The 22,489-nt window shown below is 36.8% G+C and overlaps 1 protein-coding gene across 2 annotated transcripts in view; it reads left to right on the forward strand.

The window, feature by feature from the left end:
* The window catches only part of PCED1B (PC-esterase domain containing 1B), a 127,874-nt gene that overhangs the window by 23,902 nt on the left and 81,483 nt on the right, over nt 1-22,489 (forward strand). The gene's annotated exons all lie outside the window — the stretch shown is intronic.

The raw sequence follows: 22,489 nt of genomic DNA on the forward strand, positions 1-22,489 counted from the left end.
TCTAGTGCCAATTCCAACTGGGGACAGAGTTCTCCACACCACCCACCAATTCTCTGATAACTGCTGGGTATCCTACCATTCCACTTCGTTCTGACAGTGTCTACCTGGAGATAGCATCAAGTCCCATGGTTAAGGACTCATCCTACAAGACAGCCTCCTCTCCTCCATTCCGAATGCCAATCACAAGTCCTGTCAACAGCTGGGCTTCTGACCCACTGACTATAGATCAGAGATCGCAACTACCCCCTCCTCGGGTTTGTTTAGTTTGCTGTAGCACCTCACAGAACCCAGAGAAACATTTTACTTACTAGAGTATCCGTTTATTATAAAGGGCTATAACTCAGGAACAGCCAGATGGAAGAGATGCCCAGGGCAAGGTATAGGGAAAGGGCTCAGAGCTTCCATGCTCTTTCTGAGTGCACCTCTCTCCCCTAATCTCCACATGTTCACCCACCTGGAAGCTCTCTGAACCCCATGCTACTGGAATTTTATGGAGCCTTCCTCACGTAGGCATGATCAGTTATAAACTCCATTTCCAGCCCCTCTCCTCTCTCTGGAGGATGGAGGGTGGGGCTGAAAACTCCCAGCTTCTAATCCTGACGTGGTCTTTCTGGTAACCAGCTCCATCCAGCAGCCCACCCACAGTCACCTCAATGGAACAAAAGATGGGCCTAGTCCTCTTATTACTTAGGAATTTACAAGGGTTTTAGGAGCTCTGTGTCAAGGACTAGGGACAAAAATCAAATATATATTTATTATAAATCACAATATCATAAGGGCCCTCCCCCCGACCCTGCAGAAGGCTCCGCTTCTTACAGGGCACCCAACAGTCTCAATTCCCTGTTCTCCACCTTCCCTAGGAAAAGTTTAAAGGAAAAATAAATTTATCCTGTCAGAGCATGTTTCTTTTCTTTTTCCTCCAACCTCACGCATTTCTCAGGCCTTGCCTGTCATCCAGGTGAAACTGCGTTTCCCCACCATAGGCATACGCACTTCAGGGCTCCGCTTTCTCAGCCTCCTCTGCATGGCACGTCCTCCCCCAGACCTGTCTCTCCGTGTATTTACCTTGTGCTGGGGAGGAAGTGTCCCTAAAACCTCCACAGGTAACTACTGCTTACTATAGTAGGGCTGGGCCATGGGCTCAGGCACAGGGAGTCCTGGTCAAGAGAAGCTGCAGGTTTAATTAACAGAAACTCAAACAGTTGCATTATATTAAAGTGTACATAGGGCAGCCATATGTGCAGGCTTTGAAAGGCCATAATTGTTAGCACAACCCAGTGAAATACTCAAGTACAGTAGATCCTTGAATAACATCGTTTCTTCAGCGTCACTTTGTTACAACGTTGATGAGATGCCGTAGGAACCTAACTCTTGTTTATATCAATGAGCCTGTGGTAACATTGGTTTCATTACTCATAGTTTCAGTGCAGTTCCAAGATCCTGTTGATGTTCCATGAAGACTTACTGTAGTGTGTTTTCATTAGGCTGTTTTTCCATTAAACACGGGCCAATGAAGAGATCTTTCTGGGTGTCTGGTTTTATGAGATTTTCATTTCAAAATTGGGTCAAAGAGAAATATAGTGGTAGATGATAAATTTCTTAAGCTTAAATCTGTCCTTTACATATAAATGTCAACATTTCCTGTTAACTTTTAAATTTTCAGAATTTGCTAGAACTTTGAACCTTTATTTATTTATTTTTTATGGCCATCTTAAGTTTTTAATGTTTAGCTTTGGTATTACCATTTCTCTGTTCTATAGATTCCTTGTCAAGCCATGAATGGTGAGAATAGTTGGATCTTCTAATTCCAGGCATTCATCTCATTTCCTCTTTCTTTCTGTCAGTCTTTCTTAATGCATGATTATTTAACTTTGGAATCATCTGGTGCTGACTTATATTGAATCACGGTTGAGTTGATTCTTCACTCAATCATTCATAAGATGTGTTGGGTGCAAGCTATATGCCAGGAATGTTCTAGGTACTGAGGAAATAATGGTGAGTAAAAATATGTGTGGTTCCTGCCCTCATGGAGTTTACATTCCAGTTGAATAGACAAGCAATAATCAAATGATCAGACAATAAGTATATAACTAAAATTGTGACGACTGGGATAAAGGGAAAAAATATGAATAATAAGACAATTTCCAATGGTGACAATTTCATCAAATGGAATTCTTTCTGTGAAGACCTATTTAAACATTTTTTTAATTTATGATGAAAATTAAAATAAAGGTATATTTTACAAATATTCATTATGTAGAATTATAGTGGCCAGTCATTTTCTACCCAGCACTCCTTCCTCTTTTTTATTGTAACAAAGCCCCTTCCAGTTATCAGAGATGGTCACATGATTCAAAAGAGGACTCTTTGAATCCTTCTCCAGGATTTTTCTAAGTGGAGCTGCTAGGAAGGTTTTCTGCTTGTTGGTTGTGAAGTGGAGGGGATGTGACTCTGGGCTGCTATTGACCATGCCCATCTTCCTCTCCCCTCCAACTCCCCTAGCACCTCTGGTTCCAATACAGGAGACTTTAAAACACCTATTTCCAGCTCAAGTGAGTTTGAGAAATTTTCTGTCACTTGCAAACGATGAGTTTATATTAATACAGAAAGTAATCACTTAATATTGTGACTATTTCTTAAGGTGGATTATTATAAATGGCTGGGCTGCCTGGGCATATCTTCGAATGAATTCCCTGCAGTTCTAATTTTCTTGCTTCTTCCCTCAAAGCAAATTTTTCTTACACCAAATTCCCTAATTCTTTGTTCTGAGTCAGTGGGGGGAGAAGGATGGCATCAGTCTTGATAGTCTTCATTATTGATTCATATTCATGAAAGATTCCCAAAGTTCTGATTGGTGAATGCCTGTGCCAAGTGTCCTAAGTCAAAGGAGTCACCAGCCAACTTTCCTAGGAAGAGGCTGAAGATCTTTTCCGTGTTTATTATCCACTTGCATTTCCTCTTATGTTCCATTACTTGACTTTTACAACAGAATGGAATCATCTTTAGAATCAGTCCTGTTATTTCGTTTCTGTTTTCTTCTCTTCTTTAAACTTCATGCCTCTGATTACTGTATTTAATTTTAGAAGTGTGCAACATCTCAGGGCTCACACAAACTCTATTTGTCTTCCTTTGGCAGATTTCTGATAATAGGCAAAATTCTTTCAACGTTGGGTTTCATCACGATTCAGATATTGAAAACTAAAATAAACTTTCCAGCACACCTTTAATCTCAATTTAAATCAGCCTAGGTTGAATAAAAAGCACCTACTTAATAATATTTTACTTTTGCGATTTCCAAAAAACAGAATTGGAGGTAAAAATACTGCAAAAGGAAGTTTTAAGAAGTTTAGAGTACTAGATTTGGGATTTTAAAATCTGTTTGCATTCTTGTATCATTTTCTGTGAAACTTTCAGCAAATCGTTGCTCTTTTCTCTCTCCACATGGATGAGAAAGGGGGTTAAGGTATATCAGTGATTCTCAACCCTGGCTGCATATTAGAATTATCTGAAAAACCTAAAAATAATACTGATGCCCACCCCAGGTCTGTTAAATCAGAATCTCTGGGAGTGGGATCTGTATCAAACAGTATTTTCTTAAAGAGCCCAGGTGATTTTGATGTGCAACAAAGAATGGGAATCACAAACCTGATTATCTCTATTATCCCTTGTAGCAAACATCTTTATGTTTCTAAAACACAGTGAGATTTGGGCAGTATATCAAAACCTTCAGTGATTTTTAATTTAGTAAAATGGAGATTCTACTTTATTTTTCTACACAGTGCAATGGCGTTTAAAACTGGCCTAAGCAGATGGCTTGTAGGATGTTTGCTAGTGGCTGAAGCCATTCATGAGTCCTCTTGCTTTTCCCACTCCTCCTTTGATGTTCATGTCTCTAAATGATACATTATTACAGGCTTTTGTTGAGCTAAAAAGTAAATGAACATACACTCATGTTCATAGCAGCATATTCACAATAGCTAAAACATGGAGGCAACCCAAGTGTCCACCAACAGATGAATGGATAAGCAAAATGTGGTATATACGTACAATGGAATATTATTCAGCCATATAAAAGGAAGGAAATTCTGACATATGCTACAACATGGATTAATCTTGAACACATTGTGATATGTGTGTGAAGTAAGTCAGTCACAAAAAGACAACTACTGTATGATTTCACTTATATGAGATACTTAGAATAGTCAAAATTATAGAGACCAAAAGTGGAATTGTGGTTGCCATGGGCTAGTGGCAGGGGGCCGGGGATAAGGAGTGATTGTTTAATGGGTAAAGCATTTCCATTTCAGCTTTATAAGATGCAAAGAGTTCTGTGGATGGATGGTGCTGATGGTTGCACAACATAATGGATGTGTTTAATGCGTCTCAACATACATTTGTGGCCTTTCCTGAGTATTGCTCAAGACTATAGTTCTCCACGTAAAAAAAAAAAAATAATAGTAGGGGTTAAGATGGTAAATTTTTATGTTATTGTATTTTACCACAATAAAAAGAAAATTTCTTTTGAAGTAGATGAACAAAGGGGGATAAATTCATTGTCAATCTGTCATGGAAATCACTAACCTAGAGGACAGCCAACAATCCCTTTTTTGTCACCACTTTAAGATTAAAACCAAAAACCTTGGGTTTCGAGTGTATTTGTGAGTTTTGCAGACATTGTTTTCAATGAAGAGGAAAGTACAGTGGTTAAAATAAAACCCACTCTAATAAAGAAATTTTTATTCAATAAACAGTCATTCGGTGAACCACTTAGTTATGACTTACAAGCACTTCTCACCCAGGTGTTCAGTAAGTTTGTGGTTGAGAAGGACAATGTGTTCAACATAGGGTCCAGCCCACATTTACTAACAAAATATGATATCTCTGCTGCACAAGGAACTTAGAATATTGTTGGGGAGACAAAAACATTTGAGACACACAAAGACACTCTATGACAACCTTGTTTATTGCATGGTAGAGACCATAAATGCAAAAGAAGCCGTCTTACCCTGACCATCATGTGAGAAATGTTTCAGGAGCCCTCTGAGTCACCACATAGAAAGGAACATAATCAATGAAAGGGCCTGAGGCTCCCTGAGAAGCTGCTTTGATCACGAAAACATGAGCTTGTTTTTAGATCAAACTACTGTTTTCTTTCAGGTAATTATTGATCAGGCTCTTCTCAGCCGAGTCAGTAACCAACGGGCACTTAGCAGAGGTTGGACCAACATGAAGTTTGATTTCCCAGGCTACAGTTGCGCGGGACTGTGTGGTCAGAGCACCAACTGTTTGAGCTCTTCAGTTCAAAAACCATATGCAGCATGAAAGAATGTACTGCTGGTCTTTGAAGTTTGACTTATATAACTTCAAATTCCAAAGAGAGATACATTTCTGCTCCCTCTGAATTCAGCTGCTTTAGAGGCAGTCTTGATTTTTTTTTTTTTAATTCATTTTTGGTAGAACTGAAGAGTATATTTAACATTTGCGTTGTCATAAGTCCAGGGACACTGTGAACCTCATGTTATGAGTCACAAGGACACAGAGTCACAAGGACACAAGGCATCACCCTGCCCTGGATGACCTCACTCCCGCTCTAGAGGGAACCAACACCTATATGAAAGGGAAGACCGTCTTTAAAATGCTTCAGAATGCATCTGCTCTCTTTTTATGATAGGAGGGACATCTTCATGGTTTTCACTGACCCTCAGCAGAAATAAGGGCTCATTAGATTTTTATTTCTATGTTTATTATATGTAGCTTTAAGTGTGGTGAAATACATATAAGTCTAACATTTACCATCTTAACCAACCAGTTTTAAATGCACACTTTGGGGGCATTACGTATACTCACATTGTTGTGCTACCATCACTACCATCCATCCACAGAACTCTTTCCTCTTGTAGAACTGAAACTGTACCCATTAAATAATAATCTCCCATTCCCCCCTTCCCAAGCTCTCTGGCAACCACTCTTCTACTTCCTGTCTCCATGAATTTGACTATTCGAGATACCTGCTATAAGTGAAATCATCCAGTATTTGTCCTTTTGTGACGCGTTCGTTTCACTCAGCATAATGTCCTCAAGATAGAGTTGGTTTTCTGTTCTATTTTTTTTAACAGCTAATACTTCAAAAGGTCCCATAAACAACCAACTGTACTTGTTTTAGTTGAGGTCCTCATTTATTTACAAATTATATTAGAAAGGCCCTTCTCAGTGGTAAAGGGAGCTGATAAGATGTCATTTTGCACATAGTTGTGGGAAATCGGTGTCATTCATGCATTTCCTGGACCCAGCCAAGGCTCTGTGAGCTCTCAAAAGCACCAGCACCTTTCCTAATAACTGGAGGTTGTGAAGCTCTTCCACAAGAGGGAGAGAGAAGGCAGCCAGCCTGACTCAGAGCTGCCATGCCAGCCCCCGGCCCACACTTGATTACGGGTGTGTATAACCATCTGGTATGTGGGTTTAGCAGTAAGAATGAGAAACTCAGCCTTTCCATGTCACATTTTGCTATTATTTTATTTAACACTTGTGATATGGCCAGCACTGCAACAAGCACAGCAAAAACCTGGAGTTCTTCAGAGCAACCTATTATACAAGGGACACTTCTGCCAAACTTGCTTCAGGGGACTACAATCCACTGAAAAGTAGCCACATTTCCTCATGCCTTTCAAATACAGACTCTTGATTGTGTGAAAGCTGTGCAATAGAAAAAAAGTTGTTTTAAGTAATATCTATTTCAATAAGCGTCTCTAGGAAAATTTCACTGTACTTCATTAGGTTTTTTTCTTGGAGGAAAATGCATCCCCCATATTCTGTGGTGTTAGTGCAGGAAATGAAGTAACCACTGCTGTTTCTATTTAACAAAACTGATTTCAGCTAAAGATTTATTTGTGATTTTGATCATAATCTATGTGTTGGACTTTAGCAAATAGAAATTAGTGTTTTCTTCATAGGAAAGTCACTTCCAAGGTACATTATTTCACCATAATTCCTCCCAATGTTGTTAGCCTTTAACAAAAACTTTGTAAAGTCACATTATTTGCAAATATTCATAACAGACATAATATTTGCCTTTCTCTTATGCATTTTAAAAGACTCCCAATTCTCCCTTGGGCTCCAGGACCATTGAGACATTCAAGAGCCTCTCCAACAATGAAATGAAAGTTCCATTTCTATAGTAGAGTCTCAAACTGCAGCAAACTTCATGGGCTTGCAAGAGCTAACCTTTGATCTGCTCTGGCACATCCTACTGCCCTGCTGGGTGAAAAACCAAATGGAAACTCCTTTCCCTTTCTCTCTTAAAAAAATTCTTTTTAAATTATAGTTGACATACAATATTATATTAATTGGAGGTGTACACCATAATGATTAGACACTTATATACTTTATGCAGTGATTACCACGATAAGTATAGTAACCATCTGTCACCATGCATAGTTACTACAATATTATTGACTATATCCCTTATGCTGTACTTCATATCCCCATGACTTATTTTATCACTGGCAGTTTGGACTGCTTCATTCCTTTTACCTTTTTTGCCCACCCCTCCACACACACACACACAGTCATCAGTTTGTTCTCAATGTCTATGAGTCTGTTTCTATTATGTTTGTTTTGTTTTGTAGATTCCACATATAAGTGAAATCATATGGTATTTGTCTGTCTCTGTCTGGCTTATTTCATTTCACATAACGTCCTCTAGATCCATCCATGTTGTCACAAATGGCAAGATTTCATTTTTTATGGCCGAGTAATATTCCAGTGTGTGTGTGTGTGTGTGTGTGTGTGTGTGTGTGTGTAAGGGAAAAACTACATTTGGGACTTTCCTAAAGATTTTCTGGGGATAAAAAGAGATACACAGCCATAATAAACAGAGAGGCACACTTATGTAGAGAGAGCAGCAATCCAAATTCAGATACAGCATACTTTCTTGAGTATGCACCACTGCATCAGAGGCTTATCTTTTACTATTTTATCTTCATAAGAAACCTGAGAGCTAGATGCTAATCTCCCCAATGACACATGAGGAAACTAAGGCCCAGATAGATTAAGTGATGGAACTTAGATTCAAACTGAGACCCTCTGCCAACAAGCTTATGACTTAAAAGCAGACACGTTTGAGATCTAGGCAGAGCCTTTTCAGCTAATTACAATCTGTCCCATCAAAACTGGAAGTGCAGCTTTCTCCACACTCCAGCTTGTCGCCTTAGCACACCAGGCAAGAGACAGAGAACATTACCCCTGAGAACAGATCTGTCTGGCTCATTGCACATAAGCACATTCTAGCTCAAAATGAGGTTACCCTGGGTTAGCAGAGCCTGGCTCCTGCTGCTCCTGCTATCACTTGACCTGTAGGACTTTCTCAAGAAAAAGCAAACGTTCTTATCTCAGAAGCCTTAAGGTTCCAGCCTTAAGGTACCAAGTCCTCCAGCTATGAGGAGAGCAGGAATGGAAGCTACTATTATCAGGGACTGCCATCAAGGGACAGACCTCAGGGTAAGCCTTTAAGAGCTAGATAATGCCAGCATATGCTGTTCCACCACGATCATTTTATGCCAAGACACAGCAAGTTTTTAAGAGATTCTGCTTTCATGTTTCCTACTGTCCACAATACAAGGTTTAACAACATAGGCTGGAGATACAGGTGGGAAGAAGATTTGGGAAATTAAGACTATAATTTGTGTTTGAATTACTTCAGAGTTGATATCTTTTTCAAAAAGAAAAAACATAAAAAATTTAGCAAATTGAGTCAGTGAACCTTATTTAACCCTTATCACTTCTCACAGACACCCATCTCCAAATATAGTCACATTGGGGGGTAGTGCTTCAACATATGAATTTTAGGAATATGCAATTCAGTCCCTAGCAGAGCTCTTGAGCTTTGTTCAACATCAGTAAAACCATGTACCTTTAAATTAACACACTAGAAGTCTGCATTAAATAGACTAATGAAAAATGTAAATACGTAAGTTATACAGAACAAGAAAATATTACTGAATCAATCACTCTATGATTCATTTCTATTAGCTTACTTATTTAGTGTTTTGTTTCAAAATATAAAAGTTATGTTCTCAATATGTCTCTATTTTAAAATGACCTTTACTAATAACATTTTCCTTGGGTCTATATGGTGCCAAGTATTCAGAAGACAAATACAGAACCCTGTCATCTAAATATTTGCTGACATACTCTCTATGTGATGAGTGTTGACTACAAAAGAGATGTTGATAAACTCTCTACACGCCAATAATTGTTTGTTCCTTTTAGAGAGGTATAGAATCTATCAAAACATCTGAGTTATTTCTAGTATACAAATAAATTTAATGGAGGAAATACTTTTTAGGTCACAGTTTGGGAAAAGATGGCATCATTATGAAAAGTGTGGAGGACTGTTTATTAATCTATAAAAACAAAAACAAAACACATAGATTGGCCTAGATAATGTCCAAGTTTTTCTCCAGTTCCAAAATTGTATAATTTATTTTGTGAATTCAATTTCCAAATATTAGATAAGAAAATTTGACTTGTTTTTGTCATATAAATTCTATTTTAAACATAGTAAATAGCAGGCAACTTTATAACATTTGACTACTGATGTGTGTGTGTGTGTGTGTGTGTGTGTGTGTGTGTGTGTGTTAGGTTTTAATAGGTAGTTGGATCATTTGAGCCAAATTATTTGCCAATCTAAATGCTAGTTAATCATTAATTGAAAATATTGGAGTCGTGAGGTCCTGGATGTGTCAACCATCAAGGTTTGTAAAATTTTATTCTTTAAAAAACAACAGTACTGACACTGGTATAAGGATAGACAAACAGATCGATGGAATTGAATTGAGAGTCTAGATGTAAACCAATGTTCTATGGTCAACTTATTTTTGACAAAGATACCAAGACTATTCAAGAAAAATAATTTTTTCAACAAATGGTACTGGGACAACTGGATATTCATATGAAAAACAATGAAGTTGACCCTTACCTACCACCATATATAAAAATTAATTCAAAATGTATCAGAGGGCTAAATTTAAAAGCTAAAACTATAAAACTCTTAGAAGAAAACATAGGGTTAAAATTTTATGTTCTTGTATTTGGCAATGGATTCTTAGATATAGAACCAAAAGCACAAGCAATACAAGAAAAAAATAGATAAATTGGACTTCATCAAAACTAAACACTTTTGTACATCACAGGACACCACCAAGAAAGTGAAAAGACAACCCACAGAATGGGAGAAAATATTTGCACATCACATGTCTGATAAGGGACTTGTGTCCAGAATACATAAAAAGCTCTAACAACTCAATAATAAAAAGGCAGTCCAGTTACAAAATAGGCAAAAGATCTGAATAGCTATTTCTCCAAGGAAGATATACAGATGACCAATAAGCACATGAAAAAAAAATGCTCAACATCAATAGTCAGTCATACCGTGTTTCCCCAAAAATAAGACCTAGCTGGACAATCAGCTCTAAAGCGTCTTTTGGAGCAAAAATTAATATAAGACCCAGTCTTATATAATTATATATTACATTATATAAGACTGGGTCTTATATTATAGTAAAATAAGACCAGGTATTATATATTATATTGTATTGTATTGTATTATATTATATTATATTATATTATATTATATTATATTATATTATATTATATTATATTATATTACCCAGTCTTATATTATAGTAAAATAGGACGAGGTCTCATATTCATTTTTGCTCCAAAAGACGCATTAGAGCTGATTGTCCAGCTAGGTCTTATTTTCAGGCAAACACGGTAGCAGAAATGCAAGTCAAAACTATAATAAGCTACTACTTCATACCCACTAGGATGGCTAGAGTAAAAATATCAGACAATAACAAGTGTTGGCAAAGATGTAGAGAAATTGGAACCCTCATACTCTTCTGATGGAATGTAAAATGGTGCAACCACTTTGGAAAACAATCTGGCAGTTCCTCAAATGTTTAAGCATAGAGTTACCATGTGACTTGGTAATTTTACTCCTAGGTATATACCCAATAAAAATGAAAATGTATTTCTTCACATGAAAGCTTGCATGTGAATGTTTACAGCAGCATTATTTATAATAGCTAAAAGGTGGGAACAACCCAAATGTCCATCAATTGATGAGTGGTATATCTATACAGTGGACTATTATGTGGTCATAAAAAGGAATGAAATAATCGTACGTGCTGCAACACGGATGAACCTTGAAAAATTATGCTACATCAAAGAAACAAGCCACAAAAACCACATGTTATGATTCCATCTATATGAAATGCCCATAATAGGCAACTATAAAGACAGAAATTAGATTAGTAGTGTCTTAGGGCTGGAGAATATGGAGTCCTGGAAGGGGAGATAGTAAAAGGGTGCAAGGTTTCCTCTTTAAGTAATGAAAATATTCTAAAATTGTAGGGAGAGTTTCACATATCTGTGAATATACTAAAACCCACTAAATTGTACATTTTAAATAGAGAAATTGAATGCTGTGTGAATTATACCTCAATAAAGCTATGAAAAAAATCTTACTCTTTAAACACTGGGAAGGAAATCACTGTGGCGGTACATTGTAGGGGATGTTTACAGATGAGGCTTTTGCAAAAGGCAGGGGCCTCTACCATGGTTTCCCAAGGTTCTTGTCATGCTACAAAGTTATATTATTAGTGGGTACTTATTGTCCTGTCAGATGCAACCTGCTCTGAAACACTGACTCTTTTGGAGCCAAACTACTTACAGGTCTTATAAATATTATAAGTAAAATGCATAAGCACATGAAAAAAATGCTCAACATCAATAGTAAATTGAGTTTTTTAATTTATTAAAGATATAGGAGTTGTTTGTGTTTTGTTTTGTTTTTAAGAAAACTTCCTATGTCATTTTTACTCAATGTTTAATTTGTGACAACATGGATGAACTTTGAGGATATTATGCTAGTGAGATAAGTTAGATTGAGAAATATAAATAACATATGATCTCACTTACATATGGAATCTAAAGAACAAAATGACGAACAAACAAAACAGAAACAGACTCATAGATACAGAGAACAAACTGATGGTTGCCAGAGGGGAGGAGAGTTGGGGAGCTGGGTGAAAAGGGTGAAAAGATTTTACAAATTGGTAGTTACAAAATAGTCACAGGGATGTAAAGTACTGCATAGAGAATATACTCAATAATGTTGCAATAACTATGTATAGTGCCAGGTGGGTACTAGACTAATCAGGGGGATCACAGCATAAATTGTATAAATGTCTAACAACTATGCTGTACACCTGAAACTGATATAAAATAATGTCAACGGTAACTGAAAAAAACAATTTTTTAATATTTCCTATAAAAGAATAGTGAGGATATATGAACTCAACATAATTTAATTTTTTATCTCAAAAAAAAAGAACAAGGATGCATGTTTAACATGTTCTAGTATATTTTCTAATGAATCAATAATATAATTAAAGTCCAAAGAGAATTTTTAAGATAAGTTGGCTAGCCTCCTGATAGGGGGCAGTGGAGGGGGATCAAGAGCTCCATGGACTCAGGCTTCTGTACCGGCTCTGTCAAAATAAGCTATAAATTGATCCTCTCAACTTCCCTTTCTTCACCTGTAAAATGGGTATAATTATATAAAAACATTAATTGGAATAAGAAAATGGATACATTTTGTATATAGTAGTCATTTTAAATGCTTCTCATCATTATTATTTTTAATTAGGCTTTCATCACTTGGGCTAATAAGCATTCTATTGAAGAAAAATATACAATCTAGTGACACACTCTTGCCTTTTTTTCAAGCACCATGGCTTCCATTTGCCACTTGCTTCAATGTTTACACTGCAGAAAATTTACTTCACTTGTAATTTGAACTGATGTTTCACTGACAATGGGCAGAAAGCCAGTCACACACACTTAGATCCAGAACTTGGTATTTCACCGTGTCAAGGTGTGACTGACATCATAATTGCTCAAACTGTATTTTGTTAAGCATGAAAAACAAATGCTTTCCTTATGTCCTCAATGGTAGAAGACCACTAAACATTTTGCAGCTGCTTAATCTCTTAGTCAAGAGGTACAGCATAGGAAACTGGATTGATGGAGCTTCTCTCCTTGCAACCTCTGCTCACAACAACTACAATTCTTCTTTAGAAAATGAGCATTTCCCTAAGGCATTGGGCAGCTTTTCTGTAGGCTGTAGTTAAGTCCCTCAAATCTGGAAAATGAGAACTTGGAGACAGGTACAATCCGTGGCGCTTGGATGATAAGTGATTTACAAGTTTATCTCATTCCCACTTACAGAGCTTGGTGGTACAGTATAAATCTTGTCAAAAACTTGTTCTATGACTAAAGGTTTATTAAGAGCTCTGCAATGTCCTGTCCAATTTTGAGAAGCCACAAAAGAATTAGTCACTGACCTCCTGGACATTACAATCCCCTACATCAAAAATAAATACTTTATGTTGGTCAGACAATTAAGTTCGCGGTCTCATCCTAGAAAAAGTGCTACATACCTCATTTCTGAATATCACTACAGTCACCTTTGAAGTACTCCCCTTGGGAAGCTATGCACCGATGCCAGCACCTAGTTCACCCTTCAAAGCAGTTTTGCAACTCTTTCTCTGGAGTGGCCATCAGCGCTGTCGTCGTATTATCCTTGATGTCCTGAATGTCATCAAAATGTCTTCCTTTCACTATTTCCTTTACCTTTCGGTAAAGAAAGAAGTCATTGGGGGCCAGATCAGGTGCATAGGGAGGGTGTTCCAATACAGTTATTTGTTTACTGGCTAAAAACTCCCTCACAGACAGTGCTGTGGGAGCTGGTGCATTGTCGTGATGCAAGAGCCATGAATTGTTGGCGAAAAGTTCAAGTCATTTTCATCTAACTTTTTCACGCAGCCTTTTCAGCACTTCCAAATAGTAAATTTGGTTAACTGCTTGTCCAGTTGGTACAGATTCATAATGAATAATCCTCTGATACCAAAAATGGTTAGCAACATCAGTGCAACAAGTTCGCGAACTTAATTATCAGGCCTCGTATGCTCATTTTCTTTTGTCATTTTCTCATTAGAGTCAGGGACATCTGAGTTTCATGGGAAGTATACCACAAGGTGGGAAGCAGAATGCAGAAATAAAGTTCTTAGATTAGAATGAAGAATTCAACATTTATTGACTGAGATATCCTAGTTTCCAGGATAATTACACAGTGATATCATAGTATAGATTATTTGACCAAATATAAAGCTAGTTAATTTTCCACAAAACAAAGCTCTATCTTTGATAGCAGTCACATTGAAGAGATTCATACTCATTTGCAATTAGCGGTCAAAGAAAAAACTTTCCTATAACTTTTATTAGGTAAAAAAATTTTTTCATGTATCTGAACACTAAAAATTATTCTATAATGTATGACACCATGATTTGAGCTTTAGAATGGCACCTCCTAAACGGTGTATAAATAGAGCCTCATGTATATCCAAGTCTGTCCAGGCATAGTTGGATTGTATCCATACAGAAGTCAAATAAAAGTTCTTAACTTTTTATGACATCAATTATCTATGGAGAACAAAGATTGTAAAAATGTTGCCCTTTAAAAGTCCTATTTGAGCTACGGTTAAGATACTCATACTTTTATTAAAATCAACAAAACAATGCACCAAAATTCTATAATAAGTCCACCAGATATTCTAATATTGCATTTCACTAATGGTTAATGATGTTAAACAACATTTTATGTCCTTATGTACCATCTGTATATCATTTTTCGTAATGTGCTTGTCCAAATCCTTTTCCTGCCTTTTAAAAAATTGCATCATTTGTTTTATTATTGATTTTGGGGAGTTCTTTATGTATTCTGGATACAGATTCTTCATCAGATAGATAATTTGCAAATACTTTTTCCCAATCGTTGGCTTAACTTTTCAGTCAAACAAAACAAAATTAAACAATGTCTTTTAAATAGCAGTTATTCTTGATTTGGGTAAAGTTCAATTCATCAAGTTTTCTATGGATTGTATGTTTGGTATTGTACTTGAGAAATCTTTGCCTAACTCAAGTTCACAAAGGATTTCTCCTATGTTGTCTTTTAGAAAGTTTTATAATTTTAGATTTAACATTTAGGTCAGTGATTCATTTTTTTGTTGTTGTTAATTTTTGTGTCCTGTGCAAGGTATGCAATGAGGTTCTTTGTTGTTGTTGTTCTTTTTCTTTGCATATAGATTGCACATTTTTCCATTACTATTTGTTGAAAAGACTACCCTTTATCTAGTAAATTGTTTTTGTAGCTTTGTAAAAAATTAATTGACCATATGTGTGTGGGTCTGGACTCTCTGGACTCAATATTCTGTTATATTGATCTATGTGTCTATCTTGATGGCAATTCCATGCTGTTTTGATTACTGTAACTTTATAATATGCCTTAATAACAGGTAGTGTTGGTCCTTTACTTCTGTTTTTTTCTAAGTTGTTTAGCTTGGTCCTTTTCATTTCCATATGAAGTTTAGAATCAGCTTGTCAATTTTGACAGAAAAACCCTGCTTGGATTTTAATTGAGACTGTGTTGAATCTATAGATGAATTTGACATCTTACTACTATTGAGTTTTCTGATCCATAGACATGGTATATCTCTCCAGCTATTTAGGGCTTTAATTTTTCTCAGCAGTGTTTTGTAGCCTTCAGTGTACAGGTTTTACACATCTTTAAATAGATTTGTCCCTACATAGTTCATATTTTTTGATGTTACTATAAACGGAATTGTATTTTTACCTTAATTTCTCATTGCTTATGGTTACTATGTAGAATTCAATTGGCTTTTGTGTTTTGGTCTTGTATTCTACAACTTCACTAAACTCAGTTTTTAGTTCTAGTTGTTTTTTAACAGATTACGTAAGATTTTCTACATAGACCATCATCTGCAAATAAAGACAGTTGTGTTTTTTCCTTTCCAATTTTTTTCCAGAAATGTCTTTTGTTTCTTTTTCTTTTCTTACTGCATTATTCATACCTCTAGTACAATGTTGAATAGAAGCAGTGAGCATGGATATCCTTGCCTTGTTTTTAATCTTATAGGGAAAACAGTCAGCCAGTCTTTCATTATTAGATGATATTAGCTGTGAATTTTTTGGTAAAAAACTTTTTTTTTAGGTTATGGTAAGAAATCATATTTTGAGAGACTTAAATCCTTCTAAATTTATTTAAATATAAATTGCTCAGAATATTGTTTATCTTGGTAAATGTTCCATGTTCACCTGAAAAGAATATATATTGTGCTGTTGTTGGATGAAATGTTCTGTAAGTTACAATTAGATCAAATTGGTTGACAGTGTTGTTCAAGTTTTCTATATACCCTTGAACAACATGGGTTTGAACTGCATGGGTGTATTTTTTTTTTTCAATTACAGTTGACATGCAATATATTAGTTTCAGGTGTACAATATAGTGATCAGACTTTTTTTTTTTTTAAGATTTTATTGGGGAAGGAGCAGGACTTTATTGGGGAACAATGTGTACTTCCAGGACTTTGTTCCAAGTCAAGTTGTTGTCCTTTCAATCTTAGTTGTGGGGGGTGCCATTCATCTTCAAGTTGTTGTCCTTTTCAGTCTTAGTTGTGGAGGGCACAGCTCAGCTCCAGGTCCAGTTGCCGTTGCTAGTTGCAGGGGGCACTGCCCACCAACCGTTGCAGGAGTCAAACCGGCAACCTTGTGGTTGAGAGGATGCGCTCCAACCAACTGAACCATTCGGGAGGCAGCTCAGCTCAACGTGCGGTGTTCAATCTTAGTTGCAGGGGGCACAGCCCATCATCCCTTCCCTTGTGGGCCTCGAGGAATTGAACTGACAACCTTGTGGTTGAAAGCCCACTGGCCCATGTGGGAATCGAACCAGCAGCCTTCGGCGTTAGGAGCATGGAGCTCTAACCGCCTGAGCCACCGGGCCGGCCCCCAGTGATCAGACTTTTTATGTACCTTACAAAGAGATCACTTGTTACTGAGTAATAAGTCTAATACCCATCTGGTATACATGGGTCCACTTATACATGCGTTCAATAAATGCCTGTACTGTTTTCGATCAGTGGTTAGGAGTCTGCAAAGGCAGAGGGCTGACTGTACGCCTTGATCTACACCATTTTATACAGGGGACTTGAGCATCCGGGGATTTTGGTCTCCACGGGGTTCCTGATACCAATCCCTGGCAGATACCAATGGACAACTTGAGTTTGGGGGAGTCAACTTATATGCACCTTTTCCACTACACAGGGGTCGGCACTCCTAATCCCCATATTGTTCAAGAGTCAACTGTGTTTATTGGTTTTCTATTAGATCTATCAATTATTGAGAGTTGATGTACATTTTTTGCATCTTGATACCTTTTTATGTTTCATTAATGCTTAGAAAGAGAGCAAGCTTGTGAGTGCCATATGGAAGATCTTGGTACCATTCACGTATGAAAACGTACTTCATTAATAATAATAATAATAATAATAATAATAACCCTGAAAAGAGTACTTAGAAATGTTCTACAGATTTAGATCTTGAAATGAGAAGTTTGAATAGTTGGCTGATTATGTCAGTTGACAGTTTCAGTCAGATCAAACTATGAAATAATTCCCTGCTATGAACACTATGACCCAAATGCTGATGATACAATAATTTAGTGATTTCAATTTTTTTCTTAATTGTAGAGATCTTTCCTCAAATAAAATTTTACCAGGAACTTCTATACATATAGCAGATAAAAATGGACGTTTTCCACTTTTATCTGGATTCCAGTTGCTCAGCCTTGCTCTGGGCCTCACTCTCCTTCCCCCAGAGACAATCCTTAATGTACCTTAGCTGGAGCCTTCAGGGAAACGTTGAAAATCGTGGATCTTCCCAAATACTGTGCTAAACAGCAAAAGAAAGATGATTCCATTCAAAATACTTCCTGAAGTGGAACAGTAAATAGATTTCAAGGCTAGGATCAACAATATGGATTGGTAAACTGCCCCGTGAGCAGTTTGACAAAGTTTCTGAAATTGATTCATGTTTCAGCAGTAACATAAAGTTTCATGTTCAGTTACTGATGTCTGCCAAGGGTACAGGTGTGGAAACTGGAAGAGAACATCCCACGCATTTGATATTCTTGGTCTTCAGATAGAGACAAATCTGGTGTCTAAATCCTGGTTTCATGTGATTATTTCCTGAGTTGAATTATATGTTTGGTAAAGTTGGAAAATTATGCATTACTTTAGTCATTATGATAGATGTGGTAGCTCATTGTGGTTTTAATTTGTAGTTCTCTAATTATTAATGATGTTGAGCAATTCCACTCCTAAGACAAGAGAAAGAAAAATTTATTTCACACAGACATCTGTGCCTGAATGTTTGTAGCTGCTTTATTCATAATTATTAACATCTGGAAACAGCTCAGTGTCCTTCAACTGCATAACTATACAAGGTTCACCCGTAAAATGGACTGCTACTCAGCAGGAAAAAGGAACAAACTATTGATACATGTGACAGCATAAATGAATCTCAAGTACAATATGCTAAGTGAAAGAAGTCTGACTCACAGCTGTTTATATGACATTCTGGGAAAGGTACAACTATAAGGTTGGAGAACAAATTAATATCTGGGGATTAGGGGGAGGGTGAAGAAAGTGGGAGAACTGGGCAATGTTTTAGGGTGATGTATCTTGATTGTGGTGATGATTACATAACTCTAAGCATTTGTCAAAATGCATAGAACTATACACCAAAAATGAGAATTTTACTGTATGTGAATTTTAAAATAACTCTAAAAATACTATTGGAAAAATGTTTTCCAAAATGATTAATGTTTTATTAAAATCTCTTCACAAAAAAAAGAAAAGAAAATTATGCATTTGGGTTAGTTGGTCATTTCAAAATTGAAAACAACAGAGAGTGCTTAAGTAACCTTGTAGAATAGAGATTTTTATAAGGGTACATGGAAAAGTGAGGAAGTGCAAGGGCCATCGCAGAATTTCCTTATAGGCGTGTGAGTAGTCTCACTGATCTGGCAAGGGAACTCTGAAGCAGGCGTCCGGTGCTCCCTTCTCCAGTGCTCTGCCATCATTATGACTCAGCTGCCCTCTCCTTTTCTTTCACTGCTCCTGCCGTAACAAACTAACTCTAATTCTCTTGGCTTCAAACCTTCTTCTGTCTGCCTTCTTTCTGTGTATCTCCTTTCTACATTCCTCTCTGTACATCTCAAGTTCAAAATCTCCACAAGCAGTGATACTGTGTTTCCCTGAAAATAAGACCTAGCTGGACCATCAGTTCTAAGGTGTCTTTTGGAGCAAAAATTAATATAAAACTCAGTCTTATTTTACTGTAATATAAGACCCAGTCTTATATAATATAATATATCATATAATATAATATAATACCAAGTCTTATATTATTTTTTGCTCCAAAAGACGCATTAGAGCTGATGGTCCAGCTAGGTCTTATTTTTGGGGAAACATGGTAGGTCAAAGAGTGACCCTCCAGAATGGAGTGCCTCTTGGGCAGAATTCTGAAGCTAGGTTACTTAAATGTCACTGGGCCGCCTATAGATAGCTGCCCTTAGATCAGGTGCCTATCCCTAGTCCAACAGTGTGGCAGAATCACAAGGTATTCTATAGAAGGATAAAGGGACAATGTGTCTGGCAGGAACTCTGAAGCATCCCAGCAGGGGGCAGTGCACCTCACAGGCATGGAACACGGCCTGTCCATTATAACCATCTTCAACAGTAGCGTGTACACTGATTGGACTTGCTTGGTGTCCAGTGAAGAACAAATTTCCTTATGATGGGAGAAAGCAGTGGTTTTCAGACTATGCTTGGCAGAAAATCTAAAATTTTCCCTTTAAGGAGAAACTTCATAGGTAGGGCTTTGAGCACCCTGTACTCTTTTTCAACCAGAGCAGTTTCATATTATTCACTTTTATATATTGGATTTTCAAATAAAATTTCACTTCAAGATAAGATTCCACTCTTCACGAATAGTGAACTGAGAATCACTGATCTATACGAGTACAAAAACTTTTGTTTGGAGATATATGTGTATATATATATGTGTGTATTTTTTAAGTAGTGAGATTTTTGTTTTTAAAGACTAAGACTTAATAAGGTATACAATGAAATAAAAATGTCACTTTATGTATTTTACCTAAGTTTTCTGTAAAAAGCTTTTGGGAAAGATAAACAGGAAAATCAAATAAGATTATTTAACAATGTTATATTCTTCATCCCAACTGTTTTTATGTCTTAGATGTTATCGTGGGAAATTGTTTATGATTGTCAATATATTTTATGAGTAGGATAAAAATTTTGATGCCAGTGAGCAGATTACAAATTCAAAAGGTTAAAATAACATATTATTACAGCTGTCTAGTTTGATTGTGTTTATAGATGCAGAACTGCCACATCAGGGTAAAAGTTTATATTAATTGCTAGTTACAGTAACAATTAACTATTTGTGATGAATTGGGATACATCACAGCAATCACACACATTATTATATTTTAGATCAAGATATACATTTTATTTTATTATAACAATCATATTTGTTATGCTCAGTCTTTAGCATAGAATGGTCATCTTCCAAGAACTTTCTTTTTTTTAACTGAAGGCATCTTGATGGTATTTATAAATATGAATTTCTTTTATAACTGAGGGCCTATGTCCTTATTCTATGAATTGGGACACCCCAGTACCTGTCACTTACTTAAAAGATTACCCATTCAATAAAAATGCAAGCCACTATTACTTGTTGCCATGGCAAAGTAAACTATGTGAAACTCTCCTCTAAGTATTCCACTCCTTATGCTGAGCAAATACATCCCCAGATCCTTCTCCTTAAAATACCCCCAAATGCCCTCTTTAACCAATGCAAGGCAACAGCCATCCTTGTCTTCCTCTCAGAATCTTAGTGTATCTCTGGTTTAAGCACAAAATTATTCAACTAGTCTTATGTCCTAGAAACTTGTTGAAGTGAATGGTCTATATAAGGTCTTTAGGCTAAGGGGCAGGCTTCCTCTGACAGTGAAGTCAGTTTGGCCATTCCTAACTAAACACTTAAACCCACCTAAGTACCTCAGAAAACTGTGCTGTCAGTTAAAAGGGACACTGGAGAGGATACTACATGAGTCAGCCCAAATGCATCACTCTTACTAGAATGAAACTAAAATCATGACCTCCTGAGGCTGGCAATTAACATCCTCTTAAAATTGCATAACAACGTTACTGCCAAAGGAGAACCAACACCCAGCTGGTGCACAATCAACATCTGTGCAATTTAAGTTAGAAGTTCTTTTTGTTAACTATCATCCTTAGAAATATAGTAGTATTCAGGGAGGAAATGTAGTACATTTGGGGGCGGAATGAAAGAAATGTGACAATACAGTAATCTTGTAACACTGGTGGGTAGATAGCAGTTCAATAGACTATTCTATTTATGTTTAAAATTTTCATATTTAAAGCGTAAAAATGCAGTTGAAAAAGTAATTCCCTCTCTTTCTTATAAAGGAGGATCTAAAGACTATTTTCCATCCATGTAGTTCCATAAAATAATACAAAGTTAATTTAAATCGCTGAGACACAAATCGTATTTGCTGACTATTTTCACATGTTTATAAATCTGCACAACAAGTTCTGCAATTCAACCCTTGATAAGCTAAACTATGTAAGGCAACATGATATCAGCAAGCACATTTCCAAGTACCTTAATGTCCATGGTTTCTGTAGCAGGGATTGCACTAAGAGACCAAAGACGACTCTATCCCTGTCCTAAAGGTATTTGCTCTGATTGATGCCCTGATGAGGCATTCCTTATTTGGGGCCCTGAAACAACAGAAATAAAATGAGTAGTTGATTGGACCAAAAGCAGTTATGTAATTTTCAGTTCAGTAATAATGGCTTAAGTTTTATTATAGGAATGGACTGGTGGGAGGAGAGGGGAGTCCATCATTCCAGTGAGATTTGGAAGAATGATTGTGGGAGTTCTGGGTTCAGACCTAATAACCTGACATGTACTGAGACCTGCTGTTAAAGATAAACAAAGCCAAACATTAAAGCGGGAAGGACAGATGTTATTCAATAATGAATTATTGCAAGAGGGAAGAGAGTCCAGCATGAACTGAACTGAACTCTGCCGAAACAAAAGGCAGAAGACTTTTTAAAGGCTGAGATATGCTAAGGGAAGGACTAAAGGGTGTTAAGGGGGTTGATCCGTGTGACAAAATGATCTGGGTTTGTTAATTGGTGCTTAGCCAGAAGAGAAACAAATGTCTCCAATCTTTACAACGGGAGGCGGTGGTGCAAATTAAAGCAAGGTACCCACTAAAGTTAGGCCCTGATCCTCCCACAGGGCTGTGGGGGAGTTATATTCCTGAATGTTTGCATTTCACAGACTCCCAGGTCTTTGAAAACAAAAACAAACAAACCAAAAAAAAAAAACAACCGTTTTGTGTGGTAGAATTAAATTACCTATCAAAGGTAGAGAAAGGATTTATAATTGC

This window comes from Rhinolophus sinicus, chromosome 1 (assembly GCF_057876585.1).
Source record: "Rhinolophus sinicus isolate RSI-liver-muscle chromosome 1, RSI-T2T, whole genome shotgun sequence".
In the NCBI taxonomy this organism is placed as follows: Eukaryota; Metazoa; Chordata; class Mammalia; order Chiroptera; family Rhinolophidae; genus Rhinolophus; species Rhinolophus sinicus.